The sequence below is a fragment of the Mercenaria mercenaria genome, chromosome 7 (assembly GCF_021730395.1).
Source record: "Mercenaria mercenaria strain notata chromosome 7, MADL_Memer_1, whole genome shotgun sequence".
In the NCBI taxonomy this organism is placed as follows: Eukaryota; Metazoa; Mollusca; class Bivalvia; order Venerida; family Veneridae; genus Mercenaria; species Mercenaria mercenaria.
This window is the reverse complement of record NC_069367.1, coordinates 33,771,413-33,788,293: the sequence shown is the minus strand read 5'-3', so window position 1 is coordinate 33,788,293 and position 16,881 is coordinate 33,771,413. Positions and strand designations below refer to the sequence as shown.

At 33.9% G+C, this 16,881-nt stretch overlaps 1 protein-coding gene across 4 annotated transcripts in view; it reads left to right on the top strand.

Annotated features, from left to right (window-relative positions):
- Window positions 1-16,881, top strand: part of LOC123555951 (annulin-like) — a 56,481-nt gene that overhangs the window by 670 nt on the left and 38,930 nt on the right. The window contains exons 1-2 of one of the 4 annotated variants that reach the window (XM_053548070.1): window positions 13,597-13,833; window positions 16,520-16,704. The gene's annotated coding sequence lies outside the window, so the exon portion shown is untranslated. Of the gene's footprint in view, window positions 1-13,596; window positions 13,834-14,202; window positions 14,439-16,519; window positions 16,705-16,881 lie in introns of those variants that run through there. The other 3 variants (XM_053548074.1, XM_053548072.1, XM_053548071.1) reach the window with 3 other exon arrangements.

The following is a 16,881-nucleotide window of genomic DNA, read 5'->3' as shown; positions in this document are numbered from 1 at the left end:
ATAGCCTATCCATTTGCCTCTTTCAATATGTTTTATGTTAAAAATGATAATTGTCGTTTGGGAAAAAAAATCAGAACAAATACAAAATGACCGTTTTAGGTGCTAGCAGCGAACTGCTAAATACGGTAGAGGACTTAATAGCACGCAACACAGTACAAATACAATATTAGACTAATAAAATCACCATCACTGGAGATAGAATTGGGCGAAAAAAATCTTAGTTCGCAGTGTTATATGCTTATTGCTATACACGACATTGAGCCGTGCCATGAGAAAACCAACATAGTGGGTTTGCGACCAGCATGGATTCAGACCAGCCTGCGCATCCGCGCAGTCTAGTCAGGATCCGTGCTGTTCGCTAACGGCTTCTCTAATTGCTATAGGTTTTGAAAGCGAACAGCATGGATCCTGACCAGACTGCGCGGATGCGCAGGCTGGTCTGGATCCATGCTGGTCGCATACCCACTATGTTGGTTTTCTCATGGCACGGTTTTTTTGACTTTCTATGTGAGATTACGAAAGCGATATGGCTTTCGGACAAACCAGAGTTTTTAACAAGTCTCGATGTGAGTTACCGGAGCTTGCCCATAAATATTTTATAAAACAGGGTTATTGTGACTTAGATAATATTGACATATTCGAAAGCATGTTGTACACTGCAGGGAATAATGACATATGAATGTCCGAAGTGAGTAATTTTGATAGTTCTAATCGCTGTGTACTTGAGGTGTGATATATTCTGCCTACAATTATTATAGAAATTATATTGACTAGATTTTTATTTGAGTATGGATAGCTTGAAGGAAATAAATAAAATACTCCATTTCAACAGGCTAATTTCATTATTGGCTAAAATATATTATTTTTCTGGACAAAAAAAAGAAAACAACAACACAACAACAACAAACAAACTAGAAATTACATTGAGCAAGCACATAGCGCATAGTACGAATATAAATTTTACCAAAATAACTATTTATCTTTTATACATTCATTTTTTCTCTGAAATACTGAACATTAAATAATAATCTGGAATATAAAATGTAACATGTTACTATAACAGTCAGTTGAGTTCATTTGTATTCAAATTCTCGGAAATTGCTTCCTTTGATTTTAGAACAAAACATTAAACGTATCTGAAAACAAAATCACATTTGTTCACATCAAGAAAATCTTCTTTTCAAAAGACAATGAAACAAGCACACTCGACAAAAACACGCCGGGTCCACCACAACTATATTCCAGAACCCCTATTAAATCATTAACAACCAGTTGGGCATCACAATTCTAGTCATTTTACTAGTCTTATTAAAACAAATTCATAAGAAATTTAAAGTCATACAGTCATACAATTCTAATATTCGTACATGCAGGAAGAATTCGAGATTTCTCTACACTACTAACAGACGCACAAACACTGAGTCAACGCCAATGTCCATATGCCAATATGTTATACTGCCAAGGACTTGTCATTGAGTTTCATAGATGTAGGGTAAAACAACAAGCGTCTGATACACGTTTTGATAGTCTCGCATTGGCATAACTAGGTTGTTGACCGGTCGGTCTTTTATCGTCAGTCCACTCACGGGAACTCTTTCGAAAATTTACACGTATCATGAGTATGCCTGTCACAAAAATCTTCAGTTTAGTTTAATCATATATATATATATATATATATATATATATATATATATATATATATATATATATATGGATCTCACGTATGGGAAAGTCAACTGTTCTGAATTTAATTATATCCCTTAATGCAAACTATCTCTATATATTCAGTGTATCCTCCAGATCTTGTTCACTTTCAAAAAGAGAAACTATAGCTTCTCTGGTCCCAAACAGTTAAAAAGACTAAAATGTCATTACTGATTTGTGAGACATGAAAACAGAGATTTGAGTATATATATGCAAAAAGTTGAACCAGTACGAATGTGTAATACAATTCGGGTTCGTATATAAAGCAGCGTCGAAACTAATCTTATTGGGTTAGTGGACTTGCTGTGGCATGTGCGTGTTCGTTTGTATGCTAGGCGCTTTGCCGTAATTGGTCTGGTATATTGTGGTGGTGATTTAGTTCGTATACATATTCTATTCACATACACACAACAAGCATACATAAATTCAATGTAAATATACAAATGGGTTGGGCAAGAAGTTATAACCACATTATCGGGGACCCTCCCCTAAAAAGCAGACTATATGTTATTCAAAAATACTGACGTTATGTGATATATGTGAACAATCACTTATCATATCAAGAACAGAAAAAAATGGACATAAAAAGAATCGTACAGAAAAGCAAAAACAATTATATTAAAATACGAGAAAAATAGATACATTTGCCGCTGATCAGTTACAGACACCACCTCCCCTGTCCAACGTATTTTCTGTGTTTAAATTGTAGCAGTGGTCCATTCTATCTTGATGTATAACATTAAAATACAGAAAACTAGACAATAAAATTGTACAAAAGTTATCAAAATCTTTGAGTTTTCTTTATATAAAAATCTTCAACAGGTCTTCTCTCAAAGTCTTGTAGGTATCAAATTATGAATCAGAACGACATCACTTTACTGTTTCTACAGTTCATTGATATAGTGCAACCATCCAGTATTTCTCTTAATAATATGTGGACTTTGAGAATATTTTGCCTGTTCTGACCAGGTACTGATTGTAGGTTCTACCTAAAAGAATTAAATATAATTGTCGCATTTATACTTAAAACAATAGGCAAAATCGAATACCGTTTAACAGTATACGCAAAACTATGCGCTTACAAATTCTTTCACTTTTTTAGAAGATATGTTACAGGATATATCTTTGTTTGCATACAGGTCGGAATACGAAGCCCGATTTTTGATATCCTATTCCAAAAATAAAATAACACAAAGAAAAAGAAATTTACCTATTTTTCGTGCGCAGATCGTCAACCGAAGTGCCGCAATTCCGTTGAAACGGAGCACCGATGATGCTCGAACTGCGCGATTAGCAGCCGGGATATTGTGTTTCCCTTTCTCTCCAAAACATAATATGAACCAATCAAAAGTTTGTTTTATAGATTTAACATATAACGTTTTTTTTTTGTCTTTTATATTAGTGTAATTATTTTCAAAAAGTTTTTTCTGCTATAAATATATGGATATATGACCCCAATATGTGTTTACGTCTTTATGCAATGCGCAATGAAATGTGGAGCCTACTTCTTTAATTAGCTGACAAACTCTTTCCCTCGTTACACGAAAAAATGATGTGTCTATATCTCAGATACATGCTACTATATATTTTCCATAGCCTGCCTTGTCTTATTGTATCGTGAACCAGTGGCTGGTTATTAAAGATGCCCAGTTTGAATCTGACTTGTATTGTGTTAATGATTAGTGACCCAATGGCAGATTATTAATAATGTTCAATTTTAGTCAAACTAGACTTACAAAGTCTGTTGAGATCAAATAATCTGTAATAATATTAATTTCTTCATACTGACTGATATTTTCTCAGTAAAAAACATCTTCTCTGTAGGCTCATCTCAACGTTAGAGACTGAGGCAAGAGATATTGTAAAAAATTTCAGAAAGTGGTATCAGAGAGGATCGATTTTATGGCCAAGTGCTTTACATTTAATGACTCTAACGACTGATGCCAGTCTAGAGTTAAACCTGTATTGCGTTAATGCTTCGTGAACCAATGAAGTTCAATTTTAATCAGACTTGCTTTGCGTTAATGCTTCGCGAACCAATGAATGGTTATTGATGATGTTTAGTTTGAATCTGACTGTATTGCGCTAGTAATAATTTAGTGTATTAATTTTGACATGCTTTATAAAGACAAAGAGTCTTCAGTGTCTGGGCAGTTTCAACCACCTGACCCGCACCACTTTGGATTAAAGATCCCCAAAGTATATAATTGTGTTGTTAAAGTTAAACTCATTTATAGCCACTAGTGGTAACCTATGTTGGCGACTCCGCTAGAGGGCTGTTACTTACACTATTATAGGATATTTCAAGATAAAGAATACGCTTCAAATCCCGAAGCATCTCTGGAATTTTAGCGTTCTAGTTGTAAGAAAATCTATCTCCAAAATGTAGTAATTTTAGACGGAAGAGTGGGTGCTCGTACTCATAATCCCAAGTTTTACAGCACCCGGTCTAAACGAAAAGATACGTCTGTTTTAATCAAAATCATTTCTTTTTTCTGAGGGTGTGTCTTACCAGGGAGAGAGAGAGCCAGAGAGAGAGAGAGAGAGAGAGAGAGAGAGAGAGAGGGATTTGGGGAAGGGAGCTCTCAGTGAATCAAGGTTTAACCATCTGAAACAAGGTTAACCAAAGCGTGAATGCTATTAGGAGATTTCACAACGTGAAACCAGTTATTTTTTATTTTGTTTAAATACTTATATGTAAAGTCGCTTGTACAATAGGTCTACAATTTTCACATGATATAAAGACGATGGCAAAAATCACGTTAAAACTTATCACGTACATACACTTATCCGAACACAAGTTCCTTATACTTTTATTTCATTAAATTTACTAAATCACTTTTACTTTGAGTATTATGAAATCTGCTTCACATTTCACCAAACATTCACCTGATTTGTATTTGTCACGAACAATATTTGGCAAAAGTGTTTTAACTGAAATAAGTTATTAAACGAAAAATCATAGCTAACGTTTTCAATGTTGTTTTTTTTGAGATATTGTCTTTCGAAGACAAAACATCCAACGGGAAAAAAACGCCTTCCCTAGGAAAACGTCTGTTTCCTTCCTATGTGAGCGATATTTTCTGATTGTAAAAATTCGATGCGAGTTTATGATAGGCAAAATACTTTAAAATGTTTAGTTCAAGTTATAAGTCATCGTTTTCAGCGTTTACAAATACATTTTTATTACGTATCTTGCAAATAGTTAAAGAACTAGCAGTTTCCCATGGGAATTCAGAGAGAAGTGTCAATTTTATCCATGGGGAGAATTTTCTATGTGCATCCTATGGTAATAGTCCGTCATGGGATATGTTTCCAGTAGGAAGGATTTGCCATTGGAAAATAAGAGAAATTGTGAACAATTACCAATTTAGTTTAGCCTTGCAGTCGAGGATTTAGTTGTTATATAATATAATTGTCAAGTTAAAACATTTAAAATGATTGTCAAGTTAAAACATTTAAAAACGTGTCTAAAAATCATTACATTCAGCTTATTTCTACATCAAAAGTAAAATATACCCTAAGTTATCAGTTTTATGACTAATTTACCTTCGATTATTTTCTAACATTCTTGAAACTGTTTGAAAAAGTTTAGCTATACCCCTAATTTCTATAAAACGGGTACCGACTCTTCTCCTTTCAAATGTTGTCATTCATTCAAGAGCTTTATATTTATAAGTCGAACCTTCATTCGAAATTTCTACCAATATCGTATGCAATCAAAATCAAGCAGACTAAACCCTGTGACTCTGGATATTGCAAGGCGTTCAGATCTACTACCAGTATATTGTTGAAACTGCGGCAGCGTAGTAAATGTTTATTCACATTTTCTCTGTATGTTGATGGAAAAAGCAACAGTGCAAGTCACAACGGCGTGCAAACTCAAGGTATTAATGATAAAATGTTACAGTTTCTTTTGTAAATTTTGGCAATGTTATTCATAATTTTCCTTAGTTTTGATAAGATTTTTGAAAGAACTGATTTATATAAACCTTACTCCTAAAATGTTCACTAATGTCAAAATTTTAAGGAAGTCTTAGTTTTATGTCGAAATTCAGTAAGCTAGATACATGGATATAAAACACATTTTCTAAATTTCTAAATATGTCAAAATTTGCAAAAATGGCTTTTAACTATGCAGAATGTCCTTGAGATGAGTTTATAGTGTTCTGAAATTTAGACTTTATTACTGCTGCTAACAGAATGTTTTTCGGATTTGGAAATGCTTCGTGGTAATAAAGACGAGATGAAAATTACATCGTCCCATCATGTTGGTGAATTTTTTTTATACGAAAATCTGTTTTAAAAAAGACTGTTTCACAAATATTATTCGAAACAAATCTCTAGGTTTAGTACGTAGATTTCATTATAAATAAATAAAATATACATTGGCCATCAATATAATATTGAGCTCCATTAAAAGTTATAATAAACTTGCACAAAATAGCAAAAATAATGAGTTTTTGGATTTCAAAATTTGACAAAAGCTACTTTTTACACTACCTTCATGGTAAACATCTTATGGCTTGATATATTCTAAATAATTCTAACTTTTCTCATTTCATAAAAAAACGGCTGTTCTGTTCTCAGTACCTAGGGCTCTCGGTGTATAAAAGATAGTTGCTGCATTTGTAACTGACTTACGCGTATATAGACTAGTTAAATCGTGTCTTATTTTTTTGATCGTTTAAAATCTTTTGATTGAAATCGTAAATGTGAAAAAGCATATTATGTGACTATTTCCGGGAAATATAAAACGCACCCAAGCAAATAATAACAGACTTTGAAAGTTTTTTAAACTGTCTTGACACACACCTCGATGTTTTGTTCTCGTTTGGCGCTACATTTTCCTGTTCAGTTCCATGAAAGACAGTTTTTTAAAGCCCTCTAGAAGAAAGATTTTACATGTGTACATGAATATTTTGCTATTTAAGAAATATTTTCACACGTGCATTTTTATATTTTATATTTCGCATATCTTTGCTTTTAACATGTGTAAGGAATTCACTTACTGGGGCTCACATTGACGAATACTTTCCTGTAACTTTTGAACATGGTTTCTTGTTTATTTGACATCACTTAAGGTGGAAACAGTAACTACTGAGTCCATGACATTGATCTATACTGATGATATAACAGCAATTGAATATGATCTTTGTATTGTTTTGATAAATAAGAAGTATATACATTGTAGTTTCTTACTGAAATCCACGGATGGGGTAAGATACTGATTATTTCCAGCCCGCCCGCTTAGTTCAATAGGGAGAGCGCAGATCTACGGAACTCGGGGTCGTGAGTTCGAGCCCTGGGTTAGGCGTATGTTCTCCGTGACGATTTGATAAAATACATTGTGTCTGAAATCATTCGTCCTCCACCTCTGATGAGGGGAAGTTGGCAGTTACTTGCGGAGAACAGGTTTGTACTGGTACAGACCCCAGAAACACTGGTAGGTTAACTGCCCGCCGTTACATAACTGAAATACCGTTAAATACGGCGTTAAACCCAAAACAAACAAACAAAACTGATTATTTCCCTTTACGTGGCTTCAATGGAAACAGATTGTTTCAAATCAAGGGGAATAACCACTCTTGTCGTATAAACTTAAGGGGACGCATACTTTGAAATTAGAAAAAAGTGGGTGGGGTATGATAAAATTTACCTGCGAAAAAGTACAAGGTTTTGGTACATGAAATGGATACTGTTTCAACTGTTATAAGTACACAAAGGGTTGCTCACTAAAATAAAAATGAGAAAAACTGAAACAAGAAAGTTATTGTTGAATTACATAAGACTTCTTGTGTACATTAAAAGTCAACAATTAATACTATTTTGTGCGAAAATAATAGTGCTTCACCTTGTCCAAACATTTATCAATCTCCTACAGATTCTAATTTAAAGAAAAAAAGTGAAATAAGTTCACTGTCTTGCTTTTCATTTTGCATATGTAAACTAAAACACATTATTTAGTTTGTTTACAAAGTAGAGCTTAAGAAAAGATACGGTGGTCAAGGAAAACTAAAAACTAAACGAGTATATTCCCCTTATTACATTAAACATTTATCGTTACAGAAGTCGAGCGGCTTACAATAAGGGCCTAGAAATGTTGCCATTATTAATTTTCAACGATGGTATTCATGAACTACAATGCACTTAAATATCAAAATACATTCAATAAATTTTTGAAAATGTATTGTCTTAAAAATCCCTAAAATATGGTATGAAATTTGGTTGAGAGGTCCAATCAATGTGTACATGTGCAAAAGTAACATTCTAATCTTGTTCACAAAACTTACTAATACACAGCAGGAATGTCAATGATCAAAACTAGAGGAATATAAAGTTATCCTCACTTTAATGTCATTTCTAATTTGTCCTTGAATTCTCCACCATACTTTTCATATCTCTGTTTGCACGAGTTGCACGAGAATGCTGCCATTCACGTAAAAAACGGTTGTAAACGCAATATCATCTAAACGTAATTAATGGATTATGCAGTTCAAGATAAATTTTATCTCATAACGTAATGAACAAGTATAATGTTACAACAACAACTATACTTACACTGATGTAAGTAGCAGTCGGTTTATAAGTGACTTTATTGATTCATTTTGTGTTTTGTTATTGTTGTCAAAAAGTATAACGGAAGTGCCTCACAACTGAAACGGACACCAGTTTGATGCGCAAAGTAGTCCACTGTAAGTAATATTTTTTGATAAATGTCCACAGAATTTAATAATTTTCTAATATTAAAGACGAATATCTGAATAGGATACATTATTTGATAAGAAATTGTAATCAGCGACATGTTTTTTTTTTAAAAAATCATACACGTGCTGACACCTAAGTTGTCTCCCGTTGTTTATTAGAGTAACCTTTCGTCCGGCGCAGTAATACATTTCGCAGTGAATCGCCGAGAAGTCGTGGGAAAATTAAAAACCATGTAAATAAACTAAAATTAACCACAATTTCAAGATGAATTTCAAGTGATGGACATTATGCATTTAACCCGCCTGACCTGTGTAGCATCTTAGATATCTGTTCTAAGGTATTCATTGTGTAGAATGTCATGTTATGCCCTTGCAATGCTAATCCCACTCTGATTTTTTTGTTTACATTTTTTTAACAATGAGAAATATGGCGTCCATCCCTGAAATGACGTGGCGTAAATTTTTACATGTTTAAGCAAACCTGGTGTGTTAGAAAGAAAATTTCATCCCTTCAACATTATTTGTAACACTGTTATTGTAAAAGACCTGTTTTTTCCTTATACAAAAGCTTAATATTTTGTGTTGAATGTACTTTCACAAAGACCTCTGTTTTCCTATTACATTCATAATACCACATCCTTATCCACAAAGTACTGAATATTACAGGTGTCCATCAGTATTATATCAGTTTAGGAATATGTTTTTTATCTTTCCACCATCGATTTCTTGAATATGCACCCCTTCCTCATTTCTGTATGAACTGTGGATGTAGCAATATGCGTCCCCTTAAATTTCTTATGTTTCACATGCTTTCAAATGTTTCATAAACTTCGTGTAAAGACACCATATGAATATTCTTATGAGCTTTTCTTTCACACATTGTATTGAAATAAAGCCTTCCCGCCGTGCTTCTATTCTAATTGTTAATATTTCTTTTTGATGTATTGCATGTTTATACAAATGGCCCCTGTGAGGTGACGATGAATTAGTAAATTACAGCTTCAAATGTCGAATCCATTCACCTGTCTTTAATCTTGAAATAAAATTGTAGTAGCAAGGATTATGGCCAATACATAACACGAAACATGTACACTGATTTCTAGTGTTGACATTTTAAACTCTTTCGTCATTTCACCCAAAAATAATTGTACTAATATTTCATTTATTAAAATACCAATTACCTGTCTCTATATTTTGCCAAACCTAATAAATAAATAATTGAAACCAAACCATGTGAAACCCCACGCACTGAATCATAGTCTACATGTTATATTCGTAAATTGTATAATTTGGAAAAAAAAAACCCAAATATACAACAACAAAAAAAAAAGAAGAAACAAAACCCTGTGAAACCCCACGCACTGAATCATAGTCTATCTTCATGTCATATTCTTAAATTGTATAATTGAAAAAAAAAAAAAAAAAAAAAAAAAAAAAAAAAAAAAAACAAAACAATCATAGTTTTTATTTTCATTCCTATCCATAAGTACTTATATACACGTGAAATTGATATTTTTTTCTTCTAAATTCAGTGGAATTTTCGGAAAACACAGGAGTGTTAAAGCAATATTTGTATGTTGCATCAATTTACATTTTAGGAATATATGACAAATATACTTCTTAATTAAGAAATACTTTTGCGAAAAGGATTTAGAGTTACACAGGATAATGTCAATCAATGACTGATTTACGTGATGAATCATTGAGATTACAATCAAATGAGCTGCGCCATGGGAAAACCAACATAGTGCATTTGCGACCAGCATGGATCCAGACCAGCAGGAGCACCCGCGCAGTCTGGTCAGGATCCATGCTGTTCGCTAACGGTTTCTCTAATTGCAATAGGCTTTGAAAGGGAACAGCATGGATCCTGACCAGACTGCGCGGATGCGCAGCCTGGTCTGGATCCATGCTGGTCACAAATGCACTATGTTGGTTTTCTCAGGGTGCGGCTCAAATATAAATAATTTCTTAATACGGCAGAGGTATCCTGCACCCTTAATTATGTAAAATGATAGATTGTTAACGTATGTTTATCATTATACCAATTTCATCTGTTGATTCAATTGAAACGACTACTTTTCGAATAATACAACACCTCATTATTATCGGTGAAAAGAAGATAAAATAGTCTATCTATTTGTAGACATAACCGAACTGTCTTTTAAATAGTTCACCGTCAGGGGAGATAATTACTTTGAGAAACATAGTCAAATTAAGCAATAATAGTGGAAAATATTAAAATTACAATAACAAGAGGTATATCAGTTAGCTGACGACAGGAAGTGTGTCGATATGCATAGGAAATGAATGAGTCACAAAACAACAGTATAAGGGGATGTAATTTGGTAACTAGTGCAGATAAGTTACGATTTTAAACGAGTTGAAACATCCTTAATATATCAAGTTAAACTTAATCTCCAGCTTCAAATTTATTTTGAGCAAGATTATGCTTAAAAATTTAGTGGAAATTTTGGAGAGGGGTATGTTGTTTTGGGGTTGGGGTGGGAAGGGGAGGGGTGAGAAACATTTAAAACCAGAGCAATGTTTCTTTCATATTCAGTCTAACAAAGGTCTATTATAAATGATATCAAATTACAATCGTAACAGCAATTCAGGATTCTTGAAAATTCATGTTGTAGCTGTATAGATACTGTCTAAATTAAATGACATGTACAAGTAAAGATAAAGTAAGATAAAAATACACAAAGGGAAGATCAATTTGTAATTATTCAAAAGAAAGTTTGAGCTCTTGCTACTTTAGTACATAAATATCCTAAAATGCACATGTGTAAGTACAAGCTGTCTTGGAAATAGGTTTTGTAATTGAAATGGCCATGTCTCATAACATGCATATCTATACAGTGTATGCAAGCTCATTTGAGCCGCACCATGAGAAAACCAACATAGTGTATTTGTGACCAGCATGGATCTAGACCAGCCTGCGCATCCGCGCAGTCTGGTCAGGATCCATGCTGTTCGCTTTCAAAGTCTATTGCAATTAGAGAAACCGTTAGCGGAAGCGCAGGCTGGTCTGGATCCATGCTGGTCGCAAATGCACTATGTTGGTTTTCCCATGGCGCGGCTCATTTAAATGCAATGACTTTCTGCAAGCTACAGCCTAGTCCCTCGAGAACTGTTGCTAGAGTTCAAAAACTGGCAATGCTAAACATATGCCTTAATATGATACGCAAATTCATTTCAAAGTGATACATTTCTATTACGTTTACATTCCAGAGCCCTGGAAAACTGTAACAGAAGGTATCCGAACAATTATTTCATTATTTACTAACATTTTTATCATAATTTCAATAGCAGGGTACAGTTATGCCCTGACAAGGTGTGCCAGTCCGGGATGGATAAGATTTTTTAAAAACTTTTGAAAAGGAATTATCCCTACAAATATGTAAATGTATTGCGCAATGCATAAAAATTAATTATGTCAAATATCAGAGGACCTCAAGTCGTAACCCTTACAGGTACATTCACGTGCTGGTAATGTGAGGATGATATATAGCTGTTATTTTGGGAGAACTCTCTATTGTTAGACAGTCAGGATGTATCGCTTTTCTGGTCAAGGGTTATATTAGTAGTACACAATACACAATATTATGTAAACGGTTATATCTGCTTAACTGGGCAAGATATATGACTAATTATAACAGAAATAAATATTCAGAAATTATATTTCTGCAAGTTTTTGACAAATCCCTTGAAAACTGTAGGATGATATATCCGGACAAAGTTTTTGGACGGACGGGCAAAGCGACAGAAGGACGACGCGGCAACTATATTGTCCCTAACCCTAAAATTGCATATTCAAAATAATCGACAATATTGTCTCGGTATTCAGTACCTTAACCGATTAGTTGAACTTCGGTACTGTGATAAACTTTCACCTACTTTAACAAAAACCCTGTTTCAAGAGACGCAGTTTTATTTTCCCTCTGTAGATAACTTTTTATGTAATAATTCTTTCGCCTTATGCTTTATACCTTTAGTTCATCAACTTTGCATACCTGTACATAGGGTAACCGCCGATTTTACACTTCGGTGGATCTACGGTTAAGATATTAACCCTTAGCCTGCTGGCGGCAAGTGATTCTGCCTTTGCGAACAGTGCAGACCAAGATCAGCCTGCATATCCGTGCAGTCTGATCATGGTCTGCACTGTTCGCTATTCAGTCAGTAAATTTTCAGTGAACACCCCTTCGAATAATAAATGGTATTGTCCAAATTGAATGATGGACCATTCCATTTGAGAAATTTAGCAGGGTAAGGGTTAAGGGAATGGTATATGAAACATGATACAGATTTGATGTTATACAATGATCAAATGCATTTGACGCATTATCTATAAATAAAACACGAGTTTCTCTTGATATAACATTATGCATGTAGCAATAAATACGTAATCCTCTTAGCTCACGGTACCCAATCGATTTAAGTCTTTAAATTTTATCACTCTCCCCCTTTTTAGATTCAGGCTAATATACAAGCAGAAAGGCATGTATCAACCGTGTTTGCAGTGTTCGTATATTTCTTCTATACGTTATATAAAACACTTTGCACATGACCTCGCCAGTTTTAATATTTTGTAAACATACCTTTTAATACAAGGAAGGTAATACGGTCCTTGCGCGACATGTCGTCACAGCCATACATATATGCAAAGACAATAGAAGGAAGTGCATTCAAGTACAGATAAAAAGCTACATAATCGAACAACAGAAAAAATGACGATCATTAGATAATACATGTCACTCATTTCTTTTTCGCAAGAAATATTAAAATGAAATTGTAGGACATGTGTGCGCATATTCAACGAAACGCTTTCATATTTTTGTAAACACTTTTGTTTTTCATAATGATATTCATTTACGCGCATTTCAGAGTTAGATCGAAATAATCCTGCGATGTACATGTAATACACTATAGTGTTTGGTGGATTATTCTATCTACCGATAGATTTTTTTTTTGATTATTGGAATACTATTCTGTTGTCAAAAATTAATGCAAAGATTCTATTTCGGCCTTTTTTTAAAATAAAATGTCAATAATTTAAGCGTCTTTATCAAAACTATTAACACGCATATATAGGAGATCGCTTATGTAAACACCAGCACTTAAAAATAAACAAGCATTTATATTATTGCGGACCATAAAAATCTTTAGGTAGTCATCAGCTAACAAAAGAAAAATTCATTTTAACATTGTTTAATAACATAATTTCGCTCAAGAAAGAGAGATCAAAGATGTTTACAATATTATTTAGTTTTTACTTTGGAGAGATGCTGCATACATGTGTTGCGTTTTAAAACGTGCAGTATTTACATATAAATCGATACTGTGTTTCGTATGGTAGGCACATACTTTATTCATTGTGTGAAAGGAAACTATATACAGCGGATAGACGTTGCAGGTAACATTGCATGTTTTTTATTTATTTTAACTTTGTGCAAGTTTTCATGTACAAGCGAATATATTCATTTATTTATTCAAACTAGAGATTCTTTCAGGTGGAATATTACAAACTATTTATTAATTCACATATGTCTTTGCCTTAACCTACATCAATTTACTTTGTAATTTGTATTGATTCTCATGAGCTGTTTTCATATCCTTGGATAGTTATTTCAATATCATATGCTCGTCACCCGATTGACTTCCTCATACGGTCACTTTATCTGGTTTGTGGTGTAACATTTCATATTTTCTTTTGTTAAGGTAATTCTGGACGTTTAATAGGAGGCAGTAAACAGTTCTCAGCTGTCAAATTTACAAATAAGAGGCAATTTACGGATTGAAGTGCATATTTGAAATTCAAAATAATAATAATTGCTAGAATTGAAGTTTCATTGGCTAGAATTGAGTTTCACTTATTTAAAAAAATTAGTTGAGTAGCCTTGATGTTGATATTATTACGTAATGACCTGCAGATGCGAATACATGCCTCCACTGAGCTAGCTTAACGTGGAGTTGTCATTTTAGCAGGAGCCTCAGGAAAACTGGAATAGTGAAAAAACGGTACGGATGGCACATATATTTGAGCTTATTTTCAGATTTTACTGTGTTACCGGAGTATGAAACCGTGTAGCAGTTGGGGCTATCATTTGCAGTTAATTTTCTACAGTGATTCTGGGTAGAAAGTCATGTACATCATAGCTAAACATCACAGTGCAGATAATTATCTTCAAATAGACACCATTTAGTGTCTTGGGATAGACAAATTAGCATGTAGTGGTATTTTGTGAAACGTTACTTATATTAAGACGGTGACATACGGTGCTCATGCATGTGTTTGTAGCTTTCTGGAGCAGGTCCAGCACAGCACCAGTGACTTAACATTGCCATAAAATTCAGCCAGCTTGGCAGCTGAACATATCTAGATACTAAAAGCATGATTGAGACCTCATTTTTGTATGCAAGGGGCCTTTAATGAAAAAATAATATTACTAGTGAATTTCGGTACTCGTTCCTGGTAGAATTTTTGCATACATGATCTATTCCAGTTGTCAAAATTTTCAACAGCATATGTTGGATATGTATGAAATTGGGTTTCTTTTGGTCTGAATTGATTAAATTACAAAATAAACAGCAAATGTCATACTATTGGGATCATTTCTGTCTCTCTTAAGGAGGCAGTTTTCAGCTGTTAGTGTCGAATTGGCCAAGGTCAAATTTACAAATAAGAAGCAGTTTACGGATTGAAGTGCATATTTGAACTTCAAAATAACAATAACTGCTAGAATTGAAGTTTCATTGGCTAGAATTGTGTTTCACTTATCTAAAAAATTCAGTTGAGTAGCCTTGATGTTGATATTATTACGTAATGACTTGCAGATGCGAATACATGCCTGCGCTGAGCTAGCTTAAAGCGGAGTTGTCATTTTAGCAGGGGCTTCAGGAAAACTGAAATAGTGAAAAAACGGTACGGATGGCACATATATTTGAGCTTATTTTCAGATTTTACAGTGTTACCGGAGAATGAAACCGTGTAGCAGTTGGGGCTATCATTTGCAGTTAATTTTCTACAGAGATTTTGGGTAGAAAGTCATGTACATCATAGCTAAACATCACAGTGCAGATAATTATCTTCAAATAGACACCATTTAGTGTCTTGGGATAGACAAATTAGCATGTAGTGGTATTTTGTGAAACGTTACTTAAATTAAGACGGTGACATACGGTGCTCATGCATGTGTTTGTAGCTTTCTGGAGCAGGTTCAGCACAGCACCAGTGACTTAACATTGCCATAAAATTCAGCCAGCTTGGCAGTTGAACATATCTAGATACTAAAAGCATGATTGAGACCTCATTTTTGTATGCAAGGGGCCTTTAATGAAACAATAATATTACTAGTGAATTTCGGTACTCGTTCCTGGTAGAATTTTTGCATACATGATCTATTCCAGTTGTCAAAATTTTCAACAGCATATGTTGGATATGTATGAAATTGGGTTTCTTTTGGTCTGAATTGATTAAATTACAAAATAAACAGCAAATGTCATACTATTGGGATCATTTTTGTCTCTCTTAAGGAGGCAGTTTTCAGCTGTTAGTGTCGAATTGGCCAAGGTCAAATTTACAAATAAGAGGCAGTTTACGGATTGAAGTGCATATTTGAACTTCAAAATAATAATAACTGCTAGAATTGAAGTTTCATTGGCTAGAATTGTGTTTCACTTATCTAAAAAATTTAGTTGAGTAGCCTTGATGTTGATATTATTACGTAATGACTTGCAGATGCGAATACATGCCTGCGCTGAGCTAGCTTAACGTGGAGTTGTCATTTTAGCAGGGGCTTCAGGAAAACTGAAATAGTGAAAAAACGGTACGGATGGCACATATATTTGAGCTTATTTTCTGATTTTACAGTGTTATCGAAGTACGAAACCGTGTAGCAGTTGGGGCTATCATTTGCAGTGAATTTTCTACAGCGATTTGAAAATTGGCAAATTTGGCTTTTTTTTTCATCAGTTTCCGCGACCGGGAGAGCACAAAATTCAGGTCTTGTAAAAAGAAAACTAGATATTAGGGATGTATTGCAGATAGTTTGTAACGATAGACATACAATCATGTTAATGTTGCAATATCTTTATTTCAGGTGTGTGGTTACAAACTTTTGTGTGAGGTTTTGAAAGTTGGGTAGGCGGCTCTAGGCCGAGAAGCTCTGAAAACTGTTTACTGCCTCCATAAACCGGAAGTGACGTCATTTATCCGGAAAACGTAGAATAAAGCCTGGATTCGGCGTACGGAAATAAAAATCCTTTTATGAATCAGTGACAACCTGTGAGTAAATTTATTACAATGGCACTGTTACTATCTTTTTAAGTTAAAATATGATCTTAAAACATCTGACAGGTTAAATAATTAAAAAAAATGTCTTAAAATTAGCGTGAAATGTGGTTCACTTTGATCATTGTCAAATATCTCAAAATAAGCGTATGGACCTATACATTTTATTTC